Here is a 7,573-nt window from a genome sequence, read left to right as displayed (position 1 = left end):
AAAGGTACAGAGACATCTATTTTATTAAATGGTTTTCAAATCAATAATGCTAAAAAAATTCAACATTAATATTATTGATATGAAATCATAATTTCTAAGATATTTTGTTTTTCTTATAATAATATAATAAAGTCACTAGACTTTGAGTAAAAAGACCTGGTGTGAGTCTTTTTGCCTCTTGCTAGTCTAGGTGATTTGGGGCAAATCACATCATGTAGGAAGGTGGCCCTCCACTGCCCTCCATTCCTCATGTATAAAATAAGAGAGTTTGATTATATCATCTCTAAAATTTCTTCTAAAGCCAACATTTTGTAATTTGATACTAATAACTTAGCCATAAGATTTTCAGCAAAATTATTATGCATTCTTGGGAAAGTCTTTGAAATAGTTCTTCTGTATTCCAACATAGAAGATAGTAGGGTGAAGTGGAAATAGCGCTGACTCTTTTTCAAAGCCTTAATTCCCTTATCTAATGAGAGAGATGGATCAAGATGAGTAAGAAAAAGATGGGAGTCTTTCTCCTCTAACATTCTATAGTCTAAGTTTTAATATTTTATACTCTAGGCTCTTTTCAAATTTCACCATGCCCCTTTCAGCTTTCACAGAATTTCTTTCAATTTTAACATTCTATAATTCTAAAAAAGAAAAATCCAAATCACATAGTGCATTGCTTTACAGCTAGGATTATTTTTTCAAGGGAAGGGGAGTAGAGAAGGTTTTAGTAAAGAGATTTGCTTAACTAAGATTACTTTAGGAATTGGTTTTAAATGGAAAGGGGATACAAGAGCCAAATTATAATTGTACAGTCTAGATGTGGAAATGATTATAGGATTTTCTGCACCACTATCACCATCATCACCCATTTGAACATCAAATATTTGAACTAGAAGCAACATTAGGAACATCTACTGCAAAGCTGCAGTTTTACAGATGAGGAAATAGAACCCCAAAGGGTTAAAAAAGGTCACATGAACATTTGACAGATTTGATATGAATTCCAACAAAACACCACTGGAAGATCAGATCTGTCCCATGGGCTGGAAAGCCAGTGTCATGCCTATTCCTCTTCTACCCCCATTTTCTTCCTCCTTTGTTGCATCTTTATCAGGAGCTGGTCTTACACAAAGGACTATTTTGAGAACTTTTAACTGAAAGGAGAAGAAAGCTTTTGGGAGGCTACTCCCTACCTGAGCTGCCCTGAGATTGCTGTGGTCCAGCTCTGCATCTTATTAGTGTCCCTCTGAGGCCCTCTAAGGATTAATGTTCAATATGCAGACATATGTGTTCACTATTATAGCATTGCTTTAGTCAATTCACAATGCTCACGTGGAACTGTAATGTTTTCTTGGAAATTTTAGAACAAGCCAATGTCAAGTTTCAGTTAAAACCATAAAACCATCTCTAAGGAATTTATCTTGACGGTTCTTTGGCAGATAGAGAGCAGACACTCAAAAATTCAACCCAGAGGTTCTTTGCTGGCAGCAAGAAAAGCATTATTTTGTAGAGTCTGAGCTCTCGGCTTTGCCCAAGCTTGTAATCACGTGCATGAAATTAACAATTAGTGTCAGAAAATTGCAGGCCAATGTCATGGGCGCTTGCCACACCGGGGAAAACAGTAAGTAGAACCTGCTGTGCTACTTGAGAATTTGGCAAAGTGGGGGAAGTTAAGGTTCTGGTGTGAGTCCTAATCCCCCAATTTAGGGAAGAGAGGTCACTGTGGGAGCAGAAGGATGCTATTTCCAATCTCCTTGTAAATGCAGAGCCAAAGAAACCCTCTGCCATTTTAGACTTTCATGAATATTATTGTTAGAGCTAGAAGGGACCTTAGAGCTTGGAATGTTAGGGCTGGGAAGAACATAGAATGCTGGAGCTGCAAGAGACCCTGAATATAGAATGGTAGGACTAGAAAAGACCCTAACCCTTAGTATGTTAGAACTAGAAGGGTACATAGAATACTTAATGTAAGACAAATCATCACTCAGTTATTAAGCACATACCATGTTCCAGGCACTGCACTAAGTCTCCAGAATATAAAGGCAGAAACAGTCCCTCCCCTCAAGGAGCTCACATTCTAATAGACAAGATTGCTCTAGAGCAGGCCTTTGAACAGAGGATGTCAGAGCTGGAAAGGAGCTTAAAGCACAGAATGTTAGAACTGAGAGAAATTCAAAGGTTCTTAAAAGGAACCTCTCATAATTACATTTCTTATTTCTATATACTCTAATGGTTTGGATTTGATTGTTGAATTAGGGGAAGAGTATTATATTAGTCTGTGAAAAGTGATGGGAGGATCTAGATTTAGAGAAGCAGAGGATTATGAACACAAAATTTTGCATATGCTATTAGACTTGGTCTCTGAGCCAACTGATTTTGCTTAACTGTTTTTCTTTGTTATAAGGGGAAAGTTCATTGAGTTGGGGTTGGTGTAGCATGGCAGTTGTGGGAGGAAAGTATAACTGAAAATCACTGTAATGTAAAAAACAAAACAAAACAAAAACACCACTAGAACTTTTTTTTTTTTTTTTTTAAGTAGTAGAGATTCCAGAGAACTAAAGATGAAGTATGCTATCCATCTCCAGCCAGAATGGATTAAAAATGCAGAATAAGACATAGATTTTTGGATATGGACAAAATGGAAATGTGTTTATTCAAGTAGGAATATTTTTATGAGGGTTTTCTTTTTCTTTCATTGTTGAGTTAGGAGAGGGGTGGGAGGAAGAGAAAATAAATATTCGCAAATCAGGAAAAAATAATAAAATTAAATTTTTAAAAAAGAAAAGAGGATAGGAGGAACTAGGATGGAAGTAAATGTAGACTTAAGAAAATATACTTATTTGTTAGCAATTGATGTCACATGACTTAAGCTTTTTCAGTTTATTTCATCATTTTATTATTTGCTAGACAGACCAGGGCTGTTAACTAGCTGTGGGGTATCCAGACATTTGCCAAGTGCCAGAGTCTTTCCCCTTTAGCATGAACTGTCCCAGGAGACCTGTGGTTTCTGGGCTATGCCTGTTGATCAGGATCCCCAGAGTACTGTGCTCTGAGGTTGCTAATTCAATCTTCCTTTCCTTCCCTCAGCATGAGCCAGGAGGCTGAAGCCAAGATTGAGAGGAATAAGAATAGTTAATGGGAAGGATAGCTAGTCCCTGGGTGTATGGACTTATTGTATCTTACAGCTTGAAAGGACAAAGTGATGCAGGAAGAAGAAAGCCAGCTTTGGAGCCAGAGGACCTAGGTTCCAATGCCTAATCTGATACTGCTTGGGTAGCCCACAGACATTATTTCCCCCTTCTCATCAAATCAATTAACAAGGATTTATTAAGGTCCCCCTATATACCAGGCACTGGGGATAGAAATATGAAAAATGAAACAATCACTCCCTAAGTAAACTTACATTCTATGGTGGAAAAAACAAATCTATATATGTGAAAAATATATTTTTGATGATGGTGGTGGTGAAGGGGATGCAGAGCTTGACCTGTGATTTCATCAGGGTAAGGAATATTTTATGAAGAAATTCTCTCTACCAAACTAGATTGGCAACCAGTCTGAAATTTATACTTTTGAAGATTTGCCTGGGGAACTGACAGATTAATGACTTATCCAAGATCTCATAGCCAATATGTATCCGGGACTATGTTTGAACAGAAGCTTTTCTAACTCTGTTTTTGTCTGTCTCTGTATATATATCTCTGTATGCATATCTCTCTCTATATTTACATACATAAAAACACACATGGATGCTACATATAATTTACATATACATGCACATATTTATATTATGATATGTGTATCTCTCATAAACATATGTGTGTAGATGTATATATAACAAGATAAGGGAAAGAAAGAGAGAGAGAGAGGAGAGAAGAGAGAAAGAGAGGAGAGAAGACAGAGGAAGAGAAACTAAGAAAGAAGAAAGGAGAGAAACAGAGAAAGGGAAAGAGGAGACAGAGAGAAACCAAGTGGTTCTTGCCTTCAATCTCTTATCTGTTTTAATCTCATCTGTCCTGAGAAGTATTTGGAATACATTATATGACTTTCTAGCAGGATTCTTTTCATTTTGCAATGTTGGCGTTTTTCTGAATTTTTTATTGAGTGTGACTGCATAACCTCTGCACTCAGGTGAAATACTACCTGTGTGATCTCAAGCAAGTCACATAATCTCTATGGGTCCCAGTTCCTTATCTTTAAAATATTAGGACTATATACACAGATGGATGGCCTCTAAGGTACCTTCCAGTTCTAAATATATAATCCTATGGTCTAGTCTAACTCCTTCCATAGCATATCTTTTCTTTTCTATTTTAAATGATATTTTAATTTTTTCCAATTACATGGAAAGATTGTTTTCAACATTTATTTTTCTTATAAGATTTTGAGTTCTAAATCTTTCTCCCTTTCTCCCTTTCCTTCTCCCCTCCCCTAGACAGAAGCAATCTGATACAGGTTATATATGTGCAATCATGTTAAACATATTTCCACATTAGTCATGTTGTGAAAGAAGAAACAGAACAGAAGGGGGAAAAAACATGCCAAAAAATCTCAAAGGTGAAATGCTTCAATCTGCATTCTGACTCCATGGTTTATTTTTTGCATGTGGATAGTATTTTTCAACATGAGTCTTTTGGAATTGCTTTGGATTATTATATTGCTGAGAAGAGGTAAGTCCATCATAGATGATCATCACAAAATGTTGTTATAACTATATATAATGTTCTCCTGGTTCTGCTCACTCAACATCAGTTCGTGTAAGTCCTTTTAAGTTTTTCTGAAATCCACCTCTCATCATTTCTTAAAACACAATACATTATATGCTATACCACTTGTTCAGCTATTCTCCCATTGGTGGGTACTCCCTTAAATTCCATTGCTTTGATGCCTAAAAACTACTATAAATATTTTTGTACATGTAGGTCCTTTTCTTTTTCTTTTTTTTTAATCAAAGGATTTTTTAATAGTATCTATGATAATTGTTCATCTAGTTTTTGGCATACTAATTATAAAGCACTTAGCATAGTCCCTGGCTCACAGTAAGTGCTATATAAGTGTTAATTAAGTATTATTATTATTATTATTATTACTTATAATTATCATTGGTAGGCATTGTGTTATATACTGGGTATACAAAAAAAAAAATCCAAGAAGGTCCTTAATGTCAAAGAGCTTATAATCTAATAAGGAAAGACAAAATATAGACCTCAGGGTCCCAATCAGTGTAAGCCAGAAAAATTATTAGTCATGTGAAAAGTGATAGGAGGTCCTTGGACAGGTGTTCAGTGGGTCGAGGTTGTCTCATGATATAGTAGTTACAAGTATGGACTTAACAGTCATAGAGTAGCTCATAGCATAGAGTCATCCTCATAAATATTGGATTACTTGCCATATAAGGTAGGGTGTGGGGGGGAAAGAGAAGGGAAATTGGAACACAGGGTTTTGCAAGTGTCTATGTTGAAAAATTACCCTTGCATACCTTTTAAAAATAAAAAAATAAAAAAAGAAAGTTCTAGCCTGGGAGTCTGTTATTTGCCATCTACTTGGGGCATGCACTTTTCCTCCTCAGTCTTCTCCTTTGAAAATGAAGAGCCTGGACTAGGGAAGGGAATAAGCATTTATATGGGGCCATATGTGACAGACATTGTGCTAAATTCTTTTTACAAATATTATCTCATTTCAACCTCACAACAACCCTGTGGGATAGATGCTATTATTATTTCCATTTTACACTGAAGAAACCGAGGCAAAAAGAGGCTAAGTGATTTCCTAGGATCACTTAAGTCAGTAAGTCTCTAAGACCAAATTTGAATTCAGGTCTTCTTGAATCCAGGTCCAACTGCTTTCTCCATTGTGGCAACAAGAAACACTTCTGATTAGAGACTAGATAATTCCTAATAAGAAATTCTTCTAGTTTTGTGAGTTGGACAAGCTCTCCAGGCTGGAATAGGCATACATAATACTACTGGATGGCAATAATAAGGAGAAAACATGGTAAAATGAAAAAAAGTTCTAAGTCCAAAGGCAAAGAACTTGGATTCAAATCCTGCCCAAGACTCTTAGTACATAGCCTAGTAATAGAATTTTCATCTGAAATGAGAGTTGCAAAATGGTTTCAGAGATCCTTTGCAATTCTACATGTATAATATTATGAGAATAGCAGATTTGGAGACTGAAATCTTGGTCTAATATCAACCTTACTTTTTACTAGCTATTGTTGTTTTCCTTTACTCTCCAAGAACATGACATCAGGGAGGGGATGCCATAAATGCAAGTGAATTGGATTTAAGTGAGAAAGGCTGTGCAAGGTCACCTGCCTCACTTTCCTTTGCAGAGTCTTCTGGTGGCAAGATATAGATCTGGAGGAAATGGCCCTCAATGCATTGAGAGGCCTTGGTATTTTTAAGCTAAACTCTTCAACAGATCTCTGTTTGACTGAGGTCACACCCATTCAGTGATTAAGGAGGATCTTCCCCTCCCAGATTTATTTATTAGTTTTTTGTTTGTTTGTTTGTTTGTTTGTTTTTTTGACTAAGTAAAAGAGGAGATTCTTTGGCTCCTTGGCTACTAAGCCTTAATTTGCTACTCATAGTGACTCTGTATACATCATTTACTCTTGTTGGGTTTCTGTTTACTCATCTGCAGATTAAGTATAAGGTTCTCAATGTCCCTCAAGCATGGTCTAAGTGACCTCCATGGCCTAAGACATCCTGGGTAGTCTGGAGTGATCTCTTGATGAACCTCCTTTTCTAGACTGGAAGAGTAAGCCCTGTGTGGAACAGTGAGTGCTCTTCTCAGCAGGAAACAAAAAGGAAGAGCCCAGGCTGAAGTATTGTTTTTCTAGGGAAGAGCGCAGTCAAATGGAACACAAACTCCATCCACAAACTGCCTCAAGCTACCTCTGAGAGCATGGCCTCTCCCTTGAGTCAGTGGGTATGGGTAAATGGTAAGGGATGAACAATGATGCTAATTAAAAGGCTTGAGTTTTACTCATGGTTAAAGCAGCCACCCAACTCTGGAGACCTGAGACAGCTCCTATGTCTTTTGTTTCTGTTAGAAATTTCAGATGCCGACTCCCTCTAGTGCCTGCTTGTGGCTTGAACATCTCACTATCAAAGTCTCATCTCTCCCAGATCCAGGATGAAGATACACCTTTACTTGCTAAAGTAAATGTTTACTTAGCAAACATGGATAGAGTGTAAAATTCTCAGAGCATACAGAATTTAGATGATGAGCTGGGGTTAAAGTAGGATGGAGAGAAGAGAAGTACAAAGTTTAGATAAGAGTGTTAGAATTGAAGGGACTTTAGAATATAGCATACTATAGTCTTAGAAGATCCATAGACTAATTGCATAATTTTGCAGATGGAAAATGAAATGATTTAACCAAAGATCCACAGTTAATTACTGGAAAATCCAGGATTGGAATTCAAACCTTGGCAACTCTTTTTTAGTGGTTTTTCCATAATTCCTTATTTCCCTTGAGACTTGATCTTTGTAGAATTTGGGTAAATTGAAGGGAGTGGGTCAGAAAAACAGCTTGAGAAGGGGAATTAATTTAATTCCATTTAATAATAATT

The sequence above is a fragment of the Sminthopsis crassicaudata genome, chromosome 2 (assembly GCF_048593235.1).
Source record: "Sminthopsis crassicaudata isolate SCR6 chromosome 2, ASM4859323v1, whole genome shotgun sequence".
Lineage (NCBI taxonomy): Eukaryota > Metazoa > Chordata > Mammalia > Dasyuromorphia > Dasyuridae > Sminthopsis > Sminthopsis crassicaudata.
The sequence above is the reverse complement of the archived record's forward strand: the minus strand, read 5'-3'. Positions refer to the sequence as shown.